The sequence below is a fragment of the Nannospalax galili genome, unplaced genomic scaffold (genome assembly GCF_000622305.1).
Source record: "Nannospalax galili isolate Female #2095 unplaced genomic scaffold, S.galili_v1.0 scaffold634, whole genome shotgun sequence".
Taxonomy (NCBI): Eukaryota; Metazoa; Chordata; class Mammalia; order Rodentia; family Spalacidae; genus Nannospalax; species Nannospalax galili.
This window is the reverse complement of record NW_008336853.1, coordinates 138,325-151,649: the sequence shown is the minus strand read 5'-3', so window position 1 is coordinate 151,649 and position 13,325 is coordinate 138,325.

Sequence of the window (13,325 nt, the reverse complement as noted above, 5' to 3'; positions counted from 1 at the left end):
ATCTTTCCCCTTCCCCTTCCCCTTCGGCACCTCCCAGAGCCCCTCCCCCCACTGGAGTTCATACATTCTGTCATTTGTATTAAAGTCTATTATGTAAAGTTAGTGTCTCCAGATGTCCCTCAGTGCACATTCATCCTCCAGGGTTTAGTCAGCCTATCTAGAGTCTCTCCCTTCAAGAAGATCAGCTCTTCCTCACCCAGCAGTCATCAGCTACCAATAATTCTTTGACTAAGATTGGGGCTTGATGTTTATTATTTCCATGGTTCTGTGCTGGGTTTTTGTCTGCTTAAGTTTGCATGGGGCTTGTGGATGCTGACACCATTGTTGTAGGTTTATATGAGAAGGGTCCTAGGCCCCTATAGGACTGTCTCCATATGGCCATGCACCTCCTCCTTGGCTCTTACAATCTTTCTGCCCCCTCTTCTGCAATGGTCCCTGAGCCCTGGGTGGGTGGACCTCAATAGAGGAGTCCTGTTCAAGGACCCACACTCTGCTGACTCTTATTCTCTGTGTTTTGGCCATTTCAGACCTTTTGTGTTCTGGCCCTTTGTTGCATGAGGGAGTTTCGTAGATGAGAATAGAAAGATACATTGTGCTCTCTTCAACCCTTGTTCCATGTTCAGTAAGTCTTGGGTGTAGAGGTTGCATCCTAGATGTTCCACTTAAGCTTGGGCAATTCACAGACAATCTGTGTGTGTGACCAGTGGTGTAACTCTGTTGAATAAGAAGCTGCTTGAATAAGAAGCTACTGTGATGGGTGGTGACTGGGATACTTGTTTATAAGGGTTTGGTGCTAGGATCCACAAATAAGGGAGAACATACGTCTTTTGTTTTTCTGAGTTGGCACAGACTAACTGTTAAGAAGACTTGTCAGTAGTTAATGAGATATTAAACCTACACAAAGCTCCTGCAACCTACCTTGAAGGAACACTGTGCCAGGAAAGGGCACCAGTGACCATGTCTGGGGACCCTTGGACCCGCCTGCCACTCAGGGAAAATCTGGGGCATCCAGCACCCCAAGGAGCATGGGAGGAAGATGATGTGGCCAGACTCCTAGAGTTCTGAGAAACTACTCAGCTTTCCCCCCTGGTGCTTCCTTCCCCGAGCTGACTTTGTGTTCCTTCTTTGCCTCCCTCCTGGGCAGCATGCTCCTTCTCGGGCTGTTCCCACCCCTTACCAGCCCTCCCCTTGTTCATCGTCCTCTCAGCCAAGGCTTTGTCATTCTAGATGGCCTTTGGGAATGAATGGACTTTGTTATTTTAGAGCCCTTGTCACTACCATGTCCCTCTGAGGTTCCTCATCAGACTTCTCCAACAGACACTTTGGAGCCCCTTCCTCCCAACTCTTTGGAGGCTGCAGTTACCCTGGGAGGGTATCATAGTCTAACAGAAAAGTATAGCTTTTGGAGGACATATAAAGGCTGAGGTGTACCCAGGTGTACTAGGCTGATGTTACTAGTTAGGCAAGTTTCTTGGCTTTGGGGAACTGAGCCTCCTGGAAAGACTTGCCACCCAGAAGCCATAGACTAACGAACTCAACTGTTGCGGGTTCTCCTCAGGCCAGCTGTGAAGACCCCGACCTGGATCTGGTCCCCCGCCGATTAGGGGGGACAAGTGGCACGGAGTCACGACACACAGACCCCGGGAGCCGGGTACAAGCAAGCACCAGGCGAGGTGCCGCAGGCTCGGTTAATGCAGGAGGGGGCAGGCCTTATATCTCCCTTTTCTCCGCCCCCAAGTCCTTTTAGTCAGCGTATCGTTTTCTGATTGGTCTGTGCCACACAGTCTGTCAGCAGTCACTGGGCTCACGAGCCGGTACGGAGGCGTGGGCTCCTTTTGGCGGGCTATTTGCGGACCAAGAGGTGAAGTGAATCCTCGCTGAATCCCGGGGCCCTGGGTCCGCGCCATCTTTGGAGGCCTCCTGCTACACTCAACAACATAAAAACTTCAAACTTATGAGCCAGGCATGGTGGTGTATGGCTTTAATTCCAGCACTAGGGAGGCAGGGGCAGGTGGAGCTCTGTGGAGCTCTGCTCTACATAGTGAGTCCCAGGCCAGCTGGAGGAGGAAGGAGGAGAGATTATTTACAATAAATGTAATGATAAAGGATCCACATCCAGGAAGTGAAAAAGAGGTCCCACCAATGCACTAAAAAACGACCTAGTACCCTGGGAGAAAACTGGAGAGAAAAAAACAGACAATTCCGAAAGGAATGAAAATAGTCAATGATTGTATTAGTTACTTTCCTCAGTGCTGTGGGAAGGCTGGGTTCACACTGGCTCACAGTTTGACGGTGCAGCCCACCATGGTGGGGAAGGTACAGAAGAATGAGCCTGAGGCAGCTAAAGTCAGTCTAGAAACTCTCACAGGCATGTCCAGAGGCATGTCTCCTTGGTGATTTTTAGATCCTGTCAGGTTGACATTAACCATCATAGTGACTGTATATGAAGGTACTCAGCCTCCTCAGTCAGTAGGAAAATGAAATCAGAACCATGAAGACTCAAGCATCCAGATCTGTGTGAGTAGTGGGTGCCCCAGGAGGAACGTGGGCTCCTTGGAGAAATGACCACCCCAGGGCTGGAACAGGGCACGTGTGTGCCAGCTGAGATTTCTTATCTATCGCAGAAAGCAAAGAAGCTTTCAAAGATGAATAGGCTCAGATCACAAGGTTGCAGGAACCAACTGGACGGAGCTGGTTCCACCCGACTGATAATGACTTGAATATTAAAGACTATTGGTGAGTAAGATATAGCAAATTCAAGAAACTTCATATGTCATGTCTGAGAATGTCTGAGAATTGGATTTCCAGAGAAGTTTTGACAACTCTATCATCTCTCTATCATCTACCTATCCTCTATCTTATTGGGTGTGTGTGTGTGTGTGTGTGTGTGTGTGTGTTGTGTGCACACATGAGAGCCACAGCACATGTGTGGCGGTCAGAGAACAACTTTCAGAAGTCAGTTTTCTCCTTCCAGCATGTGGGTCCCAGGGATTGAACTCAGATCATCAGGCTTAGTGGTGAGCACCTTTACCCTCTGAACTGTCTTGCCAGCCCAGGACTTTTAAATTTGCTGGTCCAGGGGACAGGCTTTTCACATTTGAGTCTAGCACTCAACCACCGAGCTACACCCCCAACTCTTTTCATTGAGACTTTTTTTTTTTTTTTTTAATCTTTTGGAGACAGGGTTTCCCTGTAGCCCCAGCTGACCTGGAACTCCCTATGTAGACCAGGCTAGCCTCGAAGTCACAGAGTGCTGCCTCCCAAGTGCTGGGATTAAAGGTGTGCGCAACCACACCCGGCCCTCATTGAGACATTTTTAAAAACACTTTACTTTTTGTTTTCAGTTATGTGGACGTGTGTGAATAGGTCAGTTTGTGCACATGAGTACAATGTCCACAGAGGCTAGAAGAGGGCATTGGATCCTCTGGAGCTGGAGTTATAGGTGGTTGTGAAACACACAGTGTGGGTGATGGGAACTGAACTATGGTCTTCTGTAAGAGCAGCATGTTAACTGCTGAGCCATCTCACCAACATGGATTAGCTTTTAATGGCGTCATAACAAGAGAGTCTAGCACTTAGCTGCTTAAAACAATTTTGCAGGGTCAAGATTCCAGACCTGGCCTAACTGGGTCCTTTGGTTCAGGGTCCCTCACAGGCTGTCATAAATGGGTTGCTTAAGCCTGCAGACATGTCAGGTCCCCAGCAGGGAACCATATACCTCTAGTCTAGCTCATGTGTGACAGGTTTCAAGTTCCCCCTGGTAGGGGTTGGGTGTTGAGCTTGGTGTTCGAGTATTTACCACAAGGCTAGGGTTCCGTTCCCAGCTTGGGGGTAGGCATCACAAAAAGACCAAACAACAGCAACAGGGAACTCAGGTTTGCCCTGGTATTAGACCACAGCTTTAGGTCTTCAGTGGCTATTGTTCAGAATCAGGCAGAGTATGTCCCCTGGGCCCTGTGCTCAGAAGGTTCTAGACTTGGTTTAACACTACTGTCACCATCTTGAGATTCTTGTTCTATTTTATTTGATTTTATTTGCATTTTTAAATCAATCTCTTTTCTTTCTCTTTTTGTTTCTTTCTTTGTTTCTTCTCTCTCTCTCTCTCTCTCTCTCTCTCTCTCTCTCTCTCGTCTCACTATGTATCCCTGACTGGCCTGAAACTCACTATGTAAACCAGCTGACCTCAAATTCAGAGATCTACCTGCCTCTATCTCCAGAGTGCCACTGTGCCTAATTAATATTTATATTTTTAATTATGTATAGATGTGTGGGGATGTACACATGAATTATGTGTAGATGTATGGGGATGTACACATGAATTATGTGTAGATGTATGGGGATGTACACATGAATTATGTATAGATGTATGGGGATGTACACATGAGTGCAGAGGCCAGAGGGGTTGTCAGATCCCCTGGAACTGAAATTACAGGCAGTTGGGAGATGCCTGACATGTGTATGTGTGCTGGGACCAAAACCCCAGTCCTCTGGAAGAGCAGCAAGTGATTTTAACCACTGAGCCATCTCTTCAGTCCTATGTATGTAAGTATGTATGTATATATGTATGTATGTAAAGATCTATGCATTTATGAGACAGGGTTCTTTTTTTTTTTTTTTTTTTCTTTTGGTCTTTTTGAGACAGGGTTTCTCTGTAGCCCCAGCTTTCCTGGGACTCACTATGTAGACCAGGCTGGCCTTGAACTCACAGACATCAGCCTGCCTCTGCCTCCTGAGTGCTGGGATTAAAGGCGTACGCCACCATGCCAGGCTATGAGACAGGGTTTTATGTAGCTAAGATTGGCTTCAAATTCACTGTGTAGCCAAGACTGGCCTTAAACTCCTAATCCTCCTGTCTCTACCTCCCAAGTACTAGTTTTACAGGCCTGTGCTACCACACCCCATTTATGAAGTGCCAGGGCTCCAATTCCTAATCTCCTACAGTGTCAGAGATGCCCTTGGGCGCTGAAGTCTGGTGGACCCTCAGGGTGTGGAAGTCCAGCAAGGTTCAGGGCAGCCACTGGCTTTCCTAGAGTGTTATAGAATGACGTGAAATCAAACAAGTTGAACTTGTTTTGTGCAAGCACAAGTTATGAAATGTAAACTGGGTGTTTGCGCTGAGTCTGCCTGTGAGGGCTTCTGTTTGCATGCACCCACAGGATAATGATGAACGGACGGTGAAGGGCCAGGGAGATGACTCGGTGGGTAAAGGCTCTTGCTGACGAGCTTGACCAATCCCTAGGACCCATGTGGTAGAAGGAGAGAACTGACTCCTGAAAGTTGTCCTCTGACCTCCACACACATGCTGTGGCATTTGGACACACATGCAAAAAACATAAAATTTAGTTAAAAAAAAAGGTGAAAAGTATAATTCGTATTATTAATTTATTTTATTTTATTTTATTTCTTTCTTTTTACATTTATCTCTTTTGGGGGGTACCTTCATCTGTGTGGAAATCAGAGGTTAAAGGACTACTTGTGGAAGTCCATTCTCTCCTGCCATCAGGTAGGTTCCCAGGATCGAACTCAGGTCATCAGGTTTGATGACAAGCACCTTTACCCACTGTGCTGGACAGCTTCAGTTGTCAACTTGACACACCTGGGGAGAGGGACCCTCGACTGAGGAATTGTCTCCTTTGGCTTGGCCTATGGCCGTGTCTGTGGGGCATCTTCTTGACTGTTGAGTGATGTGGGAGGGCCCAGCCCACTGTGGGTGGTGCCACCCCTGGGCAGGTGGGCCTGTGTTGTATAAGAAAGCAGGCTGAGCAGGGGCCAGGGAGCAAGCCAGTGAGCAGCGTTCCTCCACGGCCTGTGCTCCAGCTCCTGCCTTGAGTTCCTGCCTTGGCTTCCCTTGATGATGGACTGTGCTGGAAGCCAAATAAACCCTTTCCTGCTCAAGGTGGTTTTGCTCAGTGTTTTACCACAGCAACAGAAAGTAACTAACATACCCACTGTGCTATCCTGCCAGCCCACATTTTACTTTACATTTTTTATTTTTACAAAAATTTAACTAGGGGCTGGAGAGATGGCTCAGCGGTTAAGAACACTGGTTGTTCTTGCAGAAGACCTGGGTTCGAATCCCAGCACCCACACGGCAGCTAACAACTGTCTGTAACTCCAGTTCCAGGGGATCCGACAGCCTCTTCTGTCCTCTGCAGGCATTGCAGGACACAGATGCACTTACCTACATGCAGGCAATACATGCATACACATAAAATAAAAATAAAAATTTTTTTAATTTAACGAATTTTTTATGTGTATGAAGTGTATTGCCTGTATGTATGTAAGTGCACCCATGTCATTCAGTGCCCTTGGAGGACAGAAGAGGCCATCGAATCCCCTGGAACTGGAGTTACAGACAATTGTTAACTGCCATGTGGGTGCTGGGATTTGAACCTGGGTCTTCTGCAAGAGCAGCCAGTGCTCTTGACTACTGAGCCATCTCTCCAGCCTCCTTTACTTTTTGGACAAAAGGCCCTTGTTGACATATTTTTCAGCGGCACTTGGCATACATTCCAGAAGGTGGGCGTACATCCCAGGGGCCATCTCATAAGCTGCCCATTGGACCAGCTAACAACTAGAGGCAGCGGTATGAACAGGAGGCCGTCATCGTGTACCACTGAGTCTGGCAATGACCATCACGTGTAAAGGTAGATGACCATTTGATGACAAAACAAAGTCACAAAGATCCCATTCTGGGTTCACGTGGGGGATCAGCCTGTCATCTGCCTTTTCCAGGGTTGAGCTCTGATTGCTCACAGTAGGACATTAGGCCCTTGGTGTCTCTTGATGGGACACAGTAGGAAACACACTGCCACTCTGATGATTTCTGGGTTTTGTTTGATTTTGTTTTTGAGACAGGGTCTTGCTATAGAGCCCACACTGGCCTAGAATTCACTGTCTAGTCAGGTTGGCTTTGAATGCTCCCTCTTTCTGCCTCAACTTCCTAGAGCACTGGAATTACACATGGGTACCACCATGCCGCCTACCAGCTTTATGTGAACAAATTCACTTGACTGTCTCAACAGCAAGTTTTCAGATGACTAACCAAGATACAGTCTCAGTGGATGAGTGGAACCTGTAGCCCTGAGCACAGCCCCTTCCTCTGCTGTCTGGGTCTTGCCCTGCTGCGGGCTGGTCTCTCCTCACAAACCAGGATGACCACACAGGCCACAGCTGCTGGCAGGAGGCCCTCCCTCAGAATTTAGCTCTTTTTGTGAGGTTTAAAATTTTTTATTTTATGAGTATAAGTTTATGCGTGTTTTTGCCTGCATGTATGGAGGTATACTACATGCATGCAATGTCCATGGAGGCCAGAAGAGGGCGTTGGATTCACTGGAACTGGGGTTACAGGTGGTTGTTAGCCACCATCTGGGTTGTGGGAGCTGAACCCAGGTCCTCTGCAAGAGTAGTAATTCCTCTTAATAGCCAACCTTCACCCCCTACCCCCTTTAAAAATAGGATCTGACTCTGTATTCCTGGCTGGCATGGAATTCACTATGTAATCCAGGCTGAACTCTGTGATCCTTCCCTTCCCCTCCCCTCCCTTCCCACCACCACATCCAGCCTGTGGTGTCATCCTTAATCACTCTCCACCTTACTTTTGAGACAAGGTCTCTTATTGAACCCGGAGCTTGCCAGTTCTACTTGGCTGGCTGGCCAGTGAACCCCCAGGATCTTCCTGCCTCTACCTCCCAAGGGCTGGGATTACATAAACATGCTATTGCACCCAATTAAAAAATTTTTTATTTGTTATTTTTATGTGTATGAGTATATTGCCTTCATATATGTAAGTGTACCTGTGTCATGCAATGCTTGTGGAGGTCAGAAGAAGAGGGCGTTGAATCCTGGAACTGGAGTTACAGGTAGTTGTTAACCACCATGTGGGTGCTGGGAACCGAACCTGTGTCTTCTGCAAGAGCAACCAATGCTCTCCAGCCCTCCAGTTTTAAAAATTATTTTTTATTGAAATTTTGAGAATTTCATGCAATATATTATGATCATATTCTGACCCCCTCCCCTATTTCCATTCCCCCTTTCTACCCTGTGCTTGATTTCCTGTCCTTTATTATTGTTTCCTAAAGACTTACTGAGTCTAATTTGTGTCTTCAAAGTCCCTTTGGTTTGGGTCCACTCCCTGGAGCCTGGTCAACGTTTACCAGGCATCACACCCTTATAGAAAACTGACTGTCCCTCTCCCAGCAACTATCAGTTTCCAATAGTTCCTCAGCTAGGACTGGGGCTTCTTACCCACCTCCTCCCTTTTATGCTGGGAATCTATCTGGCTTGAGTTTATGGAGGTCCTGTGCATGTTGTCACAACCACTCTGCATGAGAGTAACTGCCTTGCTGTCTGGAAAACACTGTTTCCCTGTGGTCATCCACTGCCTCTGGCTCTTGATGTCTTTCCACCCCCTCGTCTACAACGATCTCTGAGCCTTGGGAGACAAGGGTTTGATATAAGTGTCCCATCCAGGCCCAAGCACTCTGTGATCTCTTATTCTGTGTTAACGGCCACCGGCTGCAAGAAGCTAGTAAGAGCTGAAAGATAACACTTATCTATGGCTGTAACAGTAAGTCATTAGGAGTTGGCTTAATACTATGTCCATTTGGTGGAATAATAGTAGAATGTTCTCCCCTGTGGCCTGTGACCTGTCTAACCACAGGTTCTTAGGATGGATTTCAGTGCCAGGTATGGGTTTCATCTTATGAAGCAGACCTTAAGTCCAAACCAGAAAGTGGTTGTTATTCACATAGCATTCACGCCACTACTGCACCAGTGGCCACACCTTGCCAGGCCGGTTGCTGTTGTCGCTTGCAGGGTTCACAGCTGGGCAAGGTTGATGATTGCTTTTCTCTTCCAGTAGCACGCACAGCACCCTCCAGCACTGTGAGAGCTAATGGTGGCGAGGAAGCTTCGAGGCCAGTATCAGAGTGATTTCTCCTTGTTTTGCAACTCATATATGCAGTGTCTTCAGCAAGAGTTTTACCATCAAGTTCTGCCTGGTAACCAAGAGCAATGGCAATGACCAGTATTTTTGGAGAGTCTTATTGGACCCCTAAACCAACAACTTCAAAAGAGAGAGCCCATTCCTGGCACTGGGCTTTTATTTGCTAGCCTATGGTGTCTGATAGGGACATTGTCCCCCTGGTATAGGATAGATTCATTTAAATGCTTTTTATATTGTCTATGTGGAGTTTTTTTTTTTTTTTTGGTCTTTTTGAGACAGGGTCTCCCTGTAGCCCCAGCTGGCCTGGAACTCACTATGTAGACCAGGCTGGCCTCAAACTCACAGAGATCTGCCTGCCTCTGCTTCCCAAGTGCTGGTACTTTCATTTTGATTTTTTTCATTTATTTATTGTTTATTTTTGTGTGTGTATGCACATGCTTGTGCAAGCACATGCTGCAGCATGTGTGTAAAAGGCAGAAGACAGCTTACAGGAGGAAATTCTCAACCTTCCATTATGTGGGTACTATGGATCAAATTGAGGTCCTCAGGCTTGGTGGCAATCACCCTTATCCACTGAGCCAGCTCACCAGACCTTTTTTTAAAATTTTTATTTATTGATTGAGTTTTATTTTATACATATGAATGTTTTTCCCATAGGTATGAAGGTGCACCACACGTGTACAATGCCTGTGAAGGTCAGAAGAGGGCATTGGATCTCCTGGACCTGGAGTTACAGATGGTTGTTAGTTGCCATGTTGGTGCTGGGAACCAAACCAGAGTCCTCTGCAAGAGCAGCCAGTGCTCTTAACCACCAAGCCATCTTTCCAGCCCCATATTTTTTTGTTTTGTTTAGGGCAAGGTCTTGCTGCATAGCCTAGACTGTCCTGGAACTCAATAGCCCAGGCTAGCTTTGAACCTATGGCAATCTTCTTGCCTGAGCCTCCCAAGTGCTTCGATTACAAGCATGAGCCATCATGATGGGCAAATTAGTGTCTGTTGGGTAGGCATGTCCTCTGAGACAGTCAGTCCCCCCCACCCCCAGTCAGTCATGAGGGGAAGGGTCTAAGGACAGATGCTGAGAATGCTGAGAAGTGCTAAGGACACTGGGTATAAGGGGAGAGTTGCCATCTTGGTGAACTGGGCTCACGGACAGCTGGCAAGCTGCAGGTGGGCAGCAGATCTCAAAGTTTAGCTGAGATGTAAAAAACAGGGCCCATGGGCAATCATGCCTTTGTAAGTAACTGTTTCCCAGGCGTCATAAACTAGACAAAAACCCAAATAGAATATAGTGTGTCCATTTTGTCAGTCCACATTAGGACTGCGTGGCTCTGGGATCCCAGAGAGAGAGAGCGCGCGCGCGCACACACACACACACACACACACACACACACACACACACGGTTCTCTCAGGGGAGAATTTGGCACCACAAACTAGTGTAGTTGGCAGGATACAACAACCTGCAGGAGGTTAGAAAGATGATGTCTCTGATATGGAGAAAGGCTGACGCAAAGTTGGGGGAGGAGAGAGTGTGGGCAACCCCCATACACTTAATGGGGTTAGTGGCAGTTACAGGGGTTGTGCAATGGACAGCAAAATTTGTAACTAAAATGAGGCCACCTATGCAAACGGGGACAAATTCAATGGAGAAAATCCCTGGACGGCCACCATCCTGTAATTGGTGTAAAATAGCTCAGTTGCTTAAGTGAAGGGGGCTGCCACCATGTGTGTGTGAAAATTCTTTAAGGACTGTGGAAAGCTTAGGTGGCTTGGCCACTTCTTGCATAATAAAAGACTTGTCTGAGGCAAAGACAATAGCCCCAGGGGAGGCTGAAGAGACTAAGGAGTTGCCGGCAAATTCAGTTTTAACCTCAGAACTTGCAAATAAACCCCAGCAGAGAGAAAGAGAATGGGAGATTTTAACTTCCTTAAGGTTAGGGGACCAGGAGTCAAAAGACCCAGGGGAAAGATAGTAATGAGAAAAGAAATGACTTGGAAATAAAAATAGCTAAAGATGGCCCTCAGATTCAACCTTTAATACAAAAAGAGAAACAAGTCATGCTTGGACGTGCTGATAAAAGCCTTAACAATACTGTAACAAGCAGAAAATACTCCATGCTGCAGCTGTTGGGACTAGGGAAGACTTCCAAACAAGAAATGAAGGAGCCCCTCATCATGTGGCTCATAAGGATATGGGACATGGGAGCAAATACTATTAGTTTAAGTGCTTCAGAAGCATCACAGCTGAGTTATATAACCACCCATCTGTCCTTGAGACATAGGCTGTTTAACCTAGGCCAGTACAGGGGGCAGCAGTCCCTAAGTGAATGGCTTGTGCAATGCATTAAAGATACGTGGTCATCGCCAATGGAGACTCCCATGATTATCAGGGGCTGGAGGACTATAAGGAGGGACAGGCATTACTAGGAGAACTAGGTATGAGAAAAGCAATATACAGTGCCCAGTTTCCTGGGCCAGACAGGGCTGTGTTTACCAGAGATATAAAGGAAAGCTTAATTCAACTGGGACCTCGAGAATGGTATAGAGCTTTAATGGTTTTGCTAAGTCCCTTAATGGGACAGGATCTTCGTAAAGTGAGGGAGGCTTTGGCAGATCTAAGTGACTCAAATCAGCATGTAAAATGTGTCTGTAAAATAATAGAACAAACTACAAGAGATAGACAAGACAGAAAAAGAGGTCCATTTGAGTTACTGGAAGACAAATGTGGCAAGATTTATGTCGAGCCCAAATTCCTAAAGAAAAAATTGACAAAAAACCAAATTCTGTACTAAGGAGTTTCTGGAAGTCTTTAGAAACCTGAAAAATAGTTCACAAAATGTGTACAAAGGATAAAAGCTGTCCCGGGTTGGTTAAGATCCCCAAAGATTAAACAAAGTACATTTCTCTCCTGAGAAAGGCTATGCTAGGGGTGGAGGCAGTTTTTCCCACCAGGGCCTCCCCCAGCAGCCAGTTATGGTCAATGAAGAGATGGCAGATATGACTAAGCCAGGAGGAAGACCCAGGGCCTGCCTGACTTGGGGAACCAACATTCTGCAGCAGGGACAAGAGGGGCCCTCTTCTTCCTTAGCCTGGTGCAGGGTCAGGCAACTTGAGCCAGCACCCATGACTATCAAGGATAAGATACAAAGAGGCCCCAGAATGTGGAAATCCCCAGAATGTGGAATGACTCCATAGGGAGTCAAAGAGTAAAGAACTAACCGAGTTAATGCCTCTTACCCATGCTATGGTACCTAACAGAGATCTATGGAGAAAGCAATTAATACGAATAGATAAAACCTTTCCGTACTATGTTAAACCTTGTCTATGATTGGCATAGTCTGGCTGGGGATGTGGGCCTCAGAAAGCAGTGCTGTTATTTAAAAGATATGAAGTACACCTGAAGAAACAAAGGTCAGCTAGAGCTGTAAGATTCCTGGGAGCTTATGGTTGGGTAAGACACAAGTGATATCCACCAGAATGGTTGGGAAAAGCCCACAACAGCCTAATCCTGTATGATAATAAAGAACAAAGGCTCCCAAAACTGTACAATTGTTAAGAAAAAATTAGTACCAGTACCAGGGGTGGGTTGCCCCCTGTCACCCGGGTTCTCTTAGGGCCCCTGCTCCTGGCACTATTAGACAAACCACATAGCACATCTTTATCTGAGTTTTTCACAGTTTATGTCCTGGGTAGGGGAAACAGAGTAACTTACAAAGGTGAACATCCAGCATGCCCTGTTCCACTCTGTGGCTAAGCGGTCCAGATCGCTTCTATGCTCCGCCCACAGTCTCCATTAGCTTTCACCCACACCTTGTGGGCCACAGTCTCACCCCAGATTGGTAAATGCCCCCTCTTGTGTCCACACGGGCGAGATACCTGGGCCATTTTTTCCACGCCGTGCCCGCTTCTGTTCCAAGATGGCACAAAAAGCCCATCCCTCCCAGGCTAACTCTCCACAGTCAATTCTCCCTAGCAGGCCCCACCCCTCCCAGGAACCAGGCCCCTTGGGACACACTCGGTATAAGCTGTTGGCTAGAGAGATCCTAGAGGTCCTCAAATGAACCAAGGCTATTGCCACTAATATTGATTGTACATCAGAAAAGGTGGGTAAGGCCATGTTGTTGAAGACACTGCGTGATATGAGTGGGGCACCTTGATCTTGGACTTCCCAGTCTCCTAAATGGTGAGAAATAAATTCCAATTGTTTGCTAGCTGCCAGTACTTGGTGACTTGCTATCACTTCCCAGATTGACAGGGTACCCCTCTTTCAATTCCTTGAGGGCCTCCCCTCACCCCAACACACTGCTTCTTCTCTACCTCTCTCTGGATCAGGGATCTGTGCTTGTAGCCGGAGTCTGTCTCCTGACCCCGTGTTCCTGG